Source organism: Pipistrellus hanaki (genome assembly GCF_964339955.1).
Source record: "Pipistrellus hanaki genome assembly, chromosome: 21".
Taxonomy (NCBI): Eukaryota; Metazoa; Chordata; class Mammalia; order Chiroptera; family Vespertilionidae; genus Pipistrellus; species Pipistrellus hanaki.
The window spans coordinates 7,797,792-7,810,130 of NC_140523.1; the positions used below are offsets into that span (position 1 = coordinate 7,797,792).

At 54.7% G+C, this 12,339-nt stretch overlaps 1 protein-coding gene across 1 annotated transcript in view; it reads right to left on the reverse strand.

Moving 5' to 3' along the window:
* Positions 1-5,627, reverse strand: part of LOC311614452 (5-formyltetrahydrofolate cyclo-ligase-like) — a 41,874-nt gene extending 36,247 nt beyond the window's left edge. Inside the window, exon 1 of the mRNA XM_084869312.1 lies at positions 5,384-5,627. The gene's annotated coding sequence lies outside the window, so the exon portion shown is untranslated. The remainder of the gene's footprint in view (positions 1-5,383) is intronic.
* Positions 5,628-12,339: the final 6,712 nt, after the last annotated feature.

Genomic DNA, 12,339 nt, shown 5'->3' on the forward strand with positions numbered 1-12,339 from the left:
AGCAGAAGTGCCTGCTGGCGCGAGGGGAGGAGGGAGAGGGGGGCCCCCAAAGGGCAGGGCTCTGGGGGAGCTGAGAGCCCAGGGCACCCGCAGAGCAGGGAGCACCTGCCTCCTGCTGGGGGTGGGGGTGACCTGTACGCGGGGGCCGCACTCCTGACCCCTGGCTCCCCTGCAGGGGGTGGGGGGGGGGGAGAGTTGGCAACTCACATGGCACCACAAAGCCCACCTGCCCCATGCTCAGGGCCCCAGAACAGAACACCGACAGGCCGATGTCAGCTCCGTGAAGTCTGAGGACAGGAAACAGGACAGACTGAGCCGCCCGGTGGCCAGGAGGGGGTGGGGCGTGTGGGGGGTGGAGACCCAGGCTGTCACCATGGGGGTGTTTCCCACAGGCTCCCCGAGGTGTCTGCTTGAGGGGGGTGAGTTTTCTATTCGGACACGGAACCTGGAGAAAGTTGATTTAAAGGAACCCGAGGGCCCTGGCCAGGTAGCTCAGCCGGTTAGAGCATTGTCCCTACAGACTGAGGTTGGGGGTTCGATTCCCGGCTGGGGCTGGTATGGGAGGCAGTCTGTCAATGGTCCTCTCACACACCCATGTTTCTCTCTTTCTCTCTCTCAAATCAATAAATATCCCTGGCCGGTGTGGCTCAGTGGATAGAGTGTCAGCCTGCAGACCAAAGGGTCTCAGGTTCGATTCCCCGTCAGGGCACATTCCCGGGGTGCGGGCTTGATCCCTAGTAAGGAGCATTCAGAAAGCAGCCGATCCATGATTCTCTCTCATCATGGATGTTTCTATCTCTATCTCCCTCTCCCTTCCTCTCTGAAATCAATCAAGATATAGTATAATAAATCAATAAATAGATCTCTCGGTTTATAAACAAACCCAAACTCAAAAATCTTGTCAGTGCTGAAGCCGGTGTGGCTCAGTGGATAGAGCGTCGGTCTGCGGACCGAAGGGTCCTGGGTTCGATTCCGGTCAAGGGCATGGACCTTGGTTGCGGGCACATCCCCGGTAGGGGGTGTGCAAGAGGCAGCTGGTCGATGTTTCTCTCTCATCGACGTTTCTAGCTCTCTATCTCTCTCCCTTCCTCTCTGTGAAATATCAATAAAATATATTAAAAAAAAAAAAATGCGGCTGAGTTGCTCCTTAACAAACACCCTTCAGATTTCCTCGTATTTTCTAGCCATTTCCAAGAGCCCGGCCCAGCAGCCCGGCCGCGGGACCCCAGTCCGGCCGCCTCTCCCAGCGCACCCCCAGCCCCGAGCTGCTGGGCGGCCTCGGCAGGTGCCTGCTCCCCCCAGGGCGTTCCACTCGCCCCACAGAGACGGCGCGGAGCCCCCCGAAGCCCTCCTGTCCTTTTTTTAAACATATATTTTATCGATTTCTTACAGAGAGGGAGGGGGAGGAAGAAATAGAAACATCGATGAGGGAGATACATCCACCATCAACTCTCTCCCCTCTTCTCCGAAAGTAATTTCCACATTTTAAAATAGAAAAGAAACAGAAGCGCCAGGGAATCAGCATTTGGCACTTGGTGCTGTCCCCGCCCCCGAGGGGTGCCTTCCGAAGGAAAGCCCCTCCTGTCGCCCTCGATCCACACCCCCCGCCCCCCCCCCCCCGCCCCCAGCTTACAGAACCTGGGGGTTCCCAGAATCTCCTGCCCCCACTTCCCATTTCTCCAGGGTTTTTTTTTTTTTTAATATATTTTATTGATTTTGTACAGAGAGGAAGGGAGAGGGATAGAGTTAGAAAAATCGATGCGAGAGAGTCATTGATTAGCCGCCTCTTGCACACCCCCTACTGGGGATATGCCCGCAACCAAGGTACATCACTGACCACCCGGTACCAGTTCACATACTCTGGGTTCTGGAGGCCGCCACAGAGCGCCACCTCGTGTTCACAAGTGGAACTGCAGCACAGGCCAAGAGCCCCTTTCTGCCCAGGAGCCCAGGACTCAGGCACCACCCGCAAAGGTCTGGCCCTGCCTGTGAAAACCAGGGCCCCTGAGAAAACCCACCCTCTCCCGGAAGTGGCCACAGCAGCTCCTCCCCCGGCCACACCTGCAACCTGGCCGGCTGCAGCACGGGTTGGTCTGCAGTAAAACCCTTCCTGTTTGAAGGAATTCCTGTGCGGGACGGCCCCCTCCCGGGCCCTGGGGGTTCGGGAGGGAAGATGCAGCCTCTGACCTGCCCACAGTCTGACGAAGGAGACAAAGGAGACAGCCATCCCCACGCCAATAGCAAACCCTGGATCAAGAGCTCGGAAGGAGGGGAACACAGGATGCGTTCCCTGATGGCACAAGGACGCTGTAGTATGTGTAGGAGTTTGTCAGGCTGAGGAGGAAGCGCTGATAAAGGAAGGGGGCGGGGGGGGGGGGGGCAGACTGCAATCTACACTATCTACACCACATGTGTCAAACACAAGGCCTGTGGGCCAAATCCAGCCCACCAGGCCTTGCAATGTGGCCCGCACCGCGCTGTCATCACTGCACTCCGCTGTCAGTTTATGACATTGTCAGTTTATGACTGTTCAGTAAACCATTCGGCCCGCGATTTAGGCTGGATTTTAGATTTTGGCCCCTTCTCTGATTGAGTTCGACACCCCTAATCTACACTAATAAAAGAGGAGCATGTAAATTGACCATCACTCTGCTACGCCCACCAGCCAATCGGGAGGGGGTATGCAAATTAGAAGGCAAAGATGGCGGCAGCCGGGTTGCTCCAGGCACGGAGTGGCCGGGTGGGGCAGGGCACCTGCTATGAGAGGGAGAGCAGGGGGCAAAGGGATCTACAGGAGCGGCACTCCGGCCGCAGTGAAGATGAAGAGAGCAGACTCCAAAGTCTGCAACGGAGAGGAAGATGGCGTCCGGAGCGAAGGCCTGGGTCCCGGAGGAAAACCGGTGCTGGAAGCCAAGGGAAGGAAGGCCTATTGCCTCTAGTTTTGATTTAACCAGAACCCAACCACCAGAGGAAGAGAGGCTGGGGGTGGTCAGAGGCCAGATCATAAAAGGTCTAAAGCCATGTAACAGGAGGAGACCTTATCCACGGTGAGTGGAAGCGAAGGCTTTGACCCAGTCACACTTGCACCCCAGGAGGAGCATTCCAGGAACACGTGATGCCGTGTGAGAGGACGAAGGTGAGGGGAGACTGGACAGGATGTTCCCCAAAGTTCTCCACGTTTCTGTAACCGGGGGAGACGGGCTCAGCCCTGACTAAGGTCCAGGTGGGAAGAACTGGGGTTTTGGAAAGAAAATATAAGAGTTTTTCTGTTGATAATGTTAACTGGTCATTGTATGTGCTTTAAAAAATAAATAAATATATATATATATATATATATATATATATATATATATATATATATATAAATTTATTTCAGAGAGGAAGGGAGAGGGAGAGAGAAACATCAATTATGAGAATCATGGACCAAGTGCCTCCTGCACGCCCCCACACTGGGGATGGAGCCCATACCGGGGCATGTGCCTTGACCAGGAATGGAACCCTGACCGCCTGGTTCATAGGTGGACGCTTACCCACTTTTTGATAGACTTCCTTATCAAGTCATCTGCCTACTTTATTTTATTTTGTTTTTTTAAAATATATTTTATTGATTTTGTACAGAGAGGAAGGGAGAGAGATAGAGTTAGAAACATCGATGAGAGAGAGTCATCAATCAGCTGCCCCTTGCACACCCCCTACTGGGGATATGCCCGCAACCAAGGTGCATGCCCTTGACCGGAATCGAACCCGGACCTTTCAGTCCCCAAGCCGACGCTCTATCCATTGAGCCAAACTGGTTTCGGCCATCTGCCTACTTTAAAAAGTCAGATAGGCCTAACCAGTTTGGCTCAGTGGATAGAGCACAGAACATCAGCCTGCAGACTGAAGGGTCCCGGGTTCGATTCCGATCAAGGGCACGTGCCTTGGTTGCAGGCACATCCCCAGTGGGGAAAGGGACAGGGGATGCAGGAGGCAGCTGATCGATGTTTTTATCTCATCAACGATTCTATCTCTCGTCCTTCCTCTCTGCAAAAATATCAATAAAATATATTTTTAAAATAAAAAAATAATAAATCGAGTAATATTTTTTCCTTTTTGAATTGTAGAGGTTCTTTACGCGCTACAGTTAGGAGTTCGTGGTTGGGTATAGGTTTTGTAAATATATTTCCCAGTCCCTGGCTTATCTTGCACTCTTTTTAAAAAAAAATATATTTTATTGATTTTTTACACAGAGAAAGGGAGAAGGATAGAGAGTGAGAAACATCAATGAGAGAGAAACATCGATTAGCTGCCTCCTGCACACCTCCTACTGGGGATGTGCCCGCAACCAAGGTACATTCCCTTGACCGGAATCGAACCTGGGACCCGAGTCAGCAGGCTGATGCTCTATCCACTGAGCAAAACCGGTTTCGGCTGCACTCTTTTTTTTTTTTTTTTTTTTTTTTTTAACAGATGGCTTCAATCAACTTATCAATAATCAATACCATTAGGACAGAGCGTTTTGTATCCTGTTTAAGTTCGTGCCTACCTGGATATCACAAACACATACTCCCATTTTCTCGGAGAAACGTGACTGTTGTCCATTCACATTTAATGCGTGAACCGCCTCAAAGCACTTTCCTGGACGGCACGCGGTTAAGGATCAAATTCCTTTTTTCCATCATAAGTAGAATCTACCGTCTCCCGCCACCGTTTAACTAGAAGGTACTCCACTCCCCTGGAGAGGCAAAACGGCCCTCAGGTAAAATTAACAATGAAGGGATGGATCGCCCTGACCGGTGTGGCTCAGTGGGTAGAGCGTCCACCTGTGGACTGAAGGGCCCCAGGTTCGATTCCGGTCAAGGGCATGTACCTTGGTTGCGGGCACATCCCCAGTGGGGGGTGTGCAGGAGGCAGCTGATCGATGTTTCTCTCTCTGTAAAAATAACTTACACAAGGACCTGAAAAGATGTAAAAACAGAATGCTTCCTCCTTTGGGGGTTTAGAATTGGACAGAGATAACCTGCTCTGAACCTGCGCGCAAGGAAGGTGACTTCTAACTAATTGGCTCATTTTTTTAAAAAATAAACTGTTCTTTAAAATATGGATTTTATTGATTTTTTACAGAGCGGAAGGGAGAGAAATAGAGTTAGAAACATCGAGAGAGAAAAACATCCATCAGCTGCCTCCTGCACAACCCTCACTGGGGATGTGCCCGCAACCAAGGTACATGCCCTTGACCCAAATCGAACCCGGGACCCTTCAGTCTCCAGGCCAACGCTCTACCCACTGAACCACACCGGCCAGGGCCTAACTGACTCATGAAGGCGTGTTTCCCGGCTCGCTGATATGCGATACAACAATATTTAAAAGACAACAACTTTTAAAAATTAAAGGGATTGCATACCTGCAGGAGGAAGCGGCTCAGGGACGGGCCAAACACACCCCCGCCGTCCCCTCCGGGCAGGGGCTCCGGTGCTGCCTCCCCGGCCGCCGTGAAGTCCGGTCCCCGCTGGCGGGACAGGAATGCCCGAGGCGGCGGCCCTGACACAACATCACGCCGCGGCGGGAACGACCCCAAAGCCCCCTGCGTCCGCGACCCAAGCGACTTTGAAGCCCGTGACGTCTCCCGGCGCCGGAAATCACGTGAAACAGACCTCACGGTGCCTCCGGAGAAACGTTTACGTCGGAGAGAACAAACCTCGGGGAAGATATCCGGTCGCTGCCGAAATGACGTAGCACGTACGTCATGACGTTATGACATTTAATGTCTCGTCAGACCGCTGCAAGCGTGACGTTTAGACGGGGCGGAAAACACGTGTAAATCCACTTTGGGAGGGGGGATGACCGGCAGCGTGAAGTCTGAGGCGGACGTCGGTTCGCAGACTCGCAGCCATGTTGACGTCGCTTGGCGGTAAAAATGACGTCGTGTCGTAGCCCATCTAAGTTGCAGCCGGCAGGACCTTCCTTGCGCCGGAAATGACGCATCTGGAGCGCGACCCCAGTCGCCCCCGGGCTTCGACACGCCGGAAATGACGATTTTCTGAACAGCGACTCACACCATCGGACCTCCTCCGCGACGGAAGTGACGTTTTAACCCGTTCATGTCGCCATTTTGACCTTCCCTGCGACGGGTATGACTTCTAGTCAAGCTCTGCTTTTCACGGCGCCGTGAATGACGTATTTTGAGTGCGACCGCACAATCCTGTTGACCTTCCTGACGACGGGAATGACGTTTAAACCCAGTTGACCTAGTAGGAGCCATGTGGTTGCATCTGAAATGACGCTATTTTAGGTATTTATTATAATTTTAAAGAGAGAAGCATCGATTTGTTGCTGCCCATACTCAAGCATTTTATTTCTGAATTTCTGCATGTGCCCTGACTGGGGATCAAAGCCACAACCTCGGTGTATGGGCTTCTAACTCCCCTGATAAATGGCGGGACCGGAAATGACGTTCAATCCCATTTGCCATCACAGCGTTTTTTTTGACGTCTAGTCGTGGTGGAAGTGACGTTTAAACACGCCTGGCACCGTAGCCATTGTATCCTGACGTGCTAAATGCCATGTCTGTGATGCGGGCGCTGCTGTACACAGTCTTGTCCCTGGGATGTCAGGCCAAGGTGACAGCCTAGCCAGGCCTGATCTCAAGTCCTTGGATGGGGCACATAGAGGTTCCTGACTGAGATTGTTGCTGATTGGCTGCCTTCGTGGGCCTCAGCCTACTGGTCTGTGAAATGGGGATAGAGTCTGGGAGCCCAGCCTGTCCGCCTACAGCATCCCCTGCTTGTCTGCACTCGGGATGCTCAGAGGCAGCTTCAGTGTCCAGGGATCATGTTTCTCCTCGGGCAGCTGCACCCTGGTTCCTGCTGGGGTCATCCTCCCCACCCCACCCTCACCTCCAGGTACAGGCTGTTGGGGTCACGAGCTTGCATCATGGCCCCTTGTGCCTGGCTTGACTTCTGCCCTCTGGTTTGGTCTGATACCCTCAGATTGAGTTCAGGAGGTAAAAACTGAAATAGTTATCTTTTTAAAAATATATATTTTATTGATTTTTTTATGAAGAGGAAGGGAGAGGGAGAGTTCGAAACATCGAAGAGAGAGAAACATCCATCAGCTGCCTCCTGCACACCCCCTACTGGGGATGTGCCCGCAACATCAAGGGATGTGCATGCCCTTGACTGGAATCGTACCTGTGACCTTTCAGTCCACAGGCCGACACTATCCACTGAGCCAAACCAGTTAGGGATGAAATAGTTCACTTTTAAATTCCTTGTAACATAAGACTAAGTGTTAACATTTTATTTACAACTAGAGGCTCAATGCACAAAATTCGTGTATGAGAGAGAGGGGGGGTCCCTCAACCTGTACTGCATCCTCTCCAATCTGGGACCCCTCGAGGGATGTCCAACTGCCAGTTTAGGCCCGATCCCCCAGGCAGTCAGAAATCCCTCTCACATTCCAGGACCGCTGGTTCCTAACCGCTCACCTGTCTGCCTGATCGCCCCTAACCCTTCTGTCTGCCTCATTGCCCCTGACCGCTCTTCCCTGCCACCTGATTGCCCCTAACCATCTCTGCCTTGGCCCCCCGCCACCATGGCTTTGTCCAGAAGGATGTCTAGTCTATCTGATCTAATTAGCATATTGCCCATTTATTAATATAGACTAGAGGCCTGGTGCACAAAGTTCATGTATGGGGGAGTCCCTCAGCCCAGCCTGCACCCTCTCCAATCCGAGACTGTTGGCTCCTAACTGCTTGCCTGCCTGCCTGATCACCCCTAACCGCCTTTGCCTGCCGGCCTGATCGCCCAACCGCTCCCCTCCCAGCCTGATCACCCCTAACTGCCCTCTCCTGCTGGCCAAGGAAAGCGAATCAACACCAAGTCTCTGCTTCTTTGCTGCCCCCACCCCCACCCCCCAACACCTAGAGGGCATTCCAGGCCTCATCAGGGTTCAAACATCACCCACTGACTCGCTGCACACCTGCACCATCACCATGACGGAGGCTGGGCCGAGGATGGCAGGAGATTTACGCCCTCATGCTCTCAGCGTTGGGGCGGGTCCCAGCTGCTGGGGGAGATAAAATGGGGACACGCCCGGCTGTCCCAGAGATTTTACAGAGGCAGGCTCTGCGGACGGGTGTGTCAAAGGGGGCGGGACAGAAGCCTACACCGGGCTCAGAGGCTCCGGGTCATCCAGCTGGGTTTCCTCATTCCCCTGTCCCTCCCGCTCCTGGCACCACATGTCCTGACCACCGAGTTCTGGGATTGGCTGCGTAACTGGCAGAACCTCTCCTGCCTGTGATTAGATGAGTAAGAAAACGAATCTTAAACAAACATCCTCCCAATTAGCTGCAGGTGAGCTGATGATGAGCACACACCAGTGAGTAGGCAGTGTGTGACGCTAACCATTCCGCGTGCTGCCCTCTCTTCCCTTCCTGCCCGTGCCTCTCTGCCTGCCTGCCTGATCACCCTAACCCCTCTGCCTGCCGGCCTGATCACCCCTACCTGCTCTCCCCTGCCGGCCTGATCACCCCTACCCACTCTCCCCTGTTGGCCTGATCGCACCTAACTGCCCTCTTCTGCCAGCCTGATCACCCTAACCCCTCTCTGCCTGCCGGCCTGATCACCCCTACCCGCTCTCCCCTGCCGGCCTGATCGCACCTAACTGCTCTCTCCTGCCAGCCTGATCACCCTAACACCTCTACCTGCTGGCCTGATCACCCCTAACAGCTCTCCCCTGCCTGCCTGATGCCCCTAATGGCTCCCTCCTGCTGGCCTGATCTCCCCTAACCGCTCTCCCCTGCCAGCCTGATGCCCCTAACTGCTCTCCCCTGCTGGCCTGATTACCCCTAACAGCTCTCCCCTGCCTGCCTGATCGCCCTTAACCACTCTCCCCTGCCGGCCTGATCGCCCCCAACCGCTCTCTCCTGCCGGCCTGATCACCCCTAACTGCTCTCCCCTGCCAGCCTAAGTCAGGAAGCCTTAGGAGGGCCCAGGGGCTTTGAAAGGCTTCAGCAACGGGTTCCATCTGTTCTCTAATGGTCTTGGGAGGTGAGAGGTCAATCTCCTTGTGATCACTCCTGGGGGGGCGGGCAGTCAGGGGCAGATCGGAGGCCGCCGGTCCCCTTGTTTGTAGCCGCAGCTCTGTCTTTTCATGGGTCGCATCCAACCAACCATCCAGCATCTACCCAATCCGGTTTGTACTTATTAAATGCATAGCCATGTGTGAGGCTGTGTGTAAATACTAATCAGAAACGAGACGCTGCTGCCAGAGGCGCCTGGGAGGACCCACATTAAGGAAACAGCCCCACTGATGAACACGTAATTACAGGCACTCGGAAGGACAGTGCCAGGTTACGAACGCATCCTAATGGGGCCTGACGCTGGTCAAGGGGTCAGGGGAGCCTGCCCCGAGGAGGTGACCTTTAGACGAGGTCACCATCGATCCTTCCACCCACCCATCCATCCACCCACCCATCCATCCACCAACCCACCCACCCATCCATCCATCCTCCATCCATCCATCCGTCCTTCCATCCACCCATCCATCCATCCATCCACCAACCCACCCACCCATCCATCCATCCATCATCCATCCATCCACCCATCCACCATCCATCCTTCCATCCACCCATCCATCCATCCACCAACCCATCCACCCACCCATCCATCCTCAATCCATCCATCCATCCATCCACCAACCCACCCATCCATCATCCATCCTTCCATCCACCCACCCACCCATCTATCCATCCATCCATCCATCCACCCACCTATCCACCATCCATCCATCCATCCACCCACCCATCCCTCCACCCATCCATTCATCATCCATTCTTCCTTCCATCCATCCATCCATCCACACACCCATCCACTCATCATCCATCCTTCCATCCATCCATCCATTCATCCTTTAGCCAAGGTCTAAAGGTTGGAGGGGGAGGAGTGTGGGCCTGGGATCGTCCAAGCAGAGGGGAGAGTAAAGAGGGGCAGACAGGTCATCCTGGGGAACCTAAAAGTCCCGGGAGGGCCTGGAAGCAGTCCTTTAAAAAAAAAAAAAAAAAAAAAAAAAAATATATATATATATATATATATATATATATATATAGATAGATATAAATAATTGATTTTTTTACAGAGAGGGAGAGAGAGGGACAGAGAGTCAGAAACATCAATAAGAGAGAAACATTGATCAGCTGCCTCTTGCATGCCCCCTACTGGGGATGTGCCCGCAACCAAGGCACATGCCCTTGACCGAACTCGAACCCGGGACCTTTCAGTCCGCAGGCCGATGCTCTATCCACTGAGCAACACCGTCCAGGCCTGGTCTTTTTATTGTCGCACTCCGTTTCCACAGTTTGCGAGGGAGCTGACGAATGAATGGGTGAAGGGTTGACAGGGACAGATGGACCAGGTAGGACATCGTCATTCATGGCACAGCCTGCCGCCGGAAAACAGAGCTACAGCCTCAGGTCTCCTGGCCCAGGCGTGGCCCCCGTCCCGCCCACAGCGCCCGGGAGGGCACTGGGCACCCTGCCTGGGCGTCGGCCCACGGAGGCTGGTCTTGTTGACCAACAAGGCCCTCGGCCCAGCCGCCGCCTTTGCAGACCGAGCTGGTCCGTGCGGGAGGCAAGCACAGCTCAGAGGCGGTGGGCGGGAGCGGGTGGCGTGGAGGGTGAGTCACAGGCGAGTCGGATGCCAGAGCCGGTTGGCAGGAGAGGCCCGCAGCCGAAGGGAGCCCACACCTGCCGGGGGCATGTGGCGGGCAGGGCTGGAGACGGGCCCGGGGCCGGCAGAGGTGAGCCAGGGCGCGGGTGCAGGAGCGTCGGGGAGGAGCCGCGGGGCGGGCCCGTAACCCCAGGGAGGAGGCACCCTCTGGCTGCCCTGAGGTTCTGGCCTGCACCTGCCAGGTCACGCCACACCCCGGTCTTCCAAAGGAGACGTCCGCCCGACCAGCTGCTGTGGCTCAGGGGTTGAGCGTCCACCTAGGAACCAGGAGGTCAGGGTTCGATTCCCGGTCGGGGCACAGGCCCGGGTTGCAGGCTCGATCTCCAGTGTGGGGGGTGTGCAGGAGGCAGCCGATCCGGGATTCTCTCTCATGGAAGTTTCTCTCTCTCCCATGCTCTTCATCTCTGAGATCAATAAAAAAATTTATATTAAAATAAAGAGAGACACGCACACGGGACAGCTCATGGCTTCTTGGCTGCACGTGTGCCTGAGTGTTGGGGTTCAGCTCCTGAGACACACACACACTCTGGGGGGCGGGGGCTCCCTTTTCTCTTTTGTTCTTGATATATTTTTATTTTTTATTTTATTTTTAAAAAATATATTCTAGTTTTCCACAGAGAGGAAGAGAGAGGGATAGAGAGCCAAAAACATCAATGAGAGAGAACCATCTATCAGTTGCCTCCTGCACACCCACCACTGGGGATGTGCCTGCCACCAAGGCACATGCCCTTGACCGGAATCCAACCTGGGACTCTTCAGTCCGCAGGCCCCGATGCTCTATCCACTGAGCTACACTGGTTTCGGCTTGATATATTTTTATTGATGTCAGAGAGGAAGGGAGAGAGGGAGAGGAACATCCATGATGAGAGAGGATCATGGATCGGCTGCCTCCTGCACGCCCCCACACTGGGGATGTGCCCGCCACCCGGACATGTGCCCTGACCGGGAATCGAACCGTGACCTCCTGGTTCCTAGGGTGATCCTCAACCATTGAGCCACGCCGGCTGGGTGGCCTCGTCACTGCACACCAGGGACCCTCTGTCTGCGTTTGGCATTGCTCCCGCACGCCCTTCGGTCCTGGGCCACCCCGGCCCCTGTGCTGTCCTGCAGGTGCCCGCCTGCTCATGTCCCCGGGCAGCGGGTCTGGATCGGCCTGAGGGGCAGAGAGGCGTCACCTGCTGCCCCGATGCGTCTCAGTGTCAGCGCCCGCCTCCCTGGCCTGGCGCCCAGCCAGCCCCAGCGCCCAGATCCAGGCCACTGGACCTGCTGCCGGCGGACGCGGCCACGCCTCACCTGTGGCCTCACCTGTGGCCTCACCCGTGGCCTCGCCCGCCGGGGCCGAGGCAGGGGGAGCAGCTTTGTGGTCCATGAGGTTGGAGGCTCTGTCCACCTCTCCCTCCTCAGTAGCTGGCGCAAGGTTCTGGGGCACGCATGTTCGACTCAAAGGCTAAACACGAGCCACATACACGGAGCGGCCAGAGGAGGATGATCTCTGAACACATGAGAATCTGGCCACTCAGTGTGTGTGTGTGTGTGTGTATATGTTAGATATACACGGAGTGGCCAGATTCTCATGCTTTCAGAGATCATTATCATCTGGCCACTCAGTGTGTATGTGTGTGTGTGTGTGTAT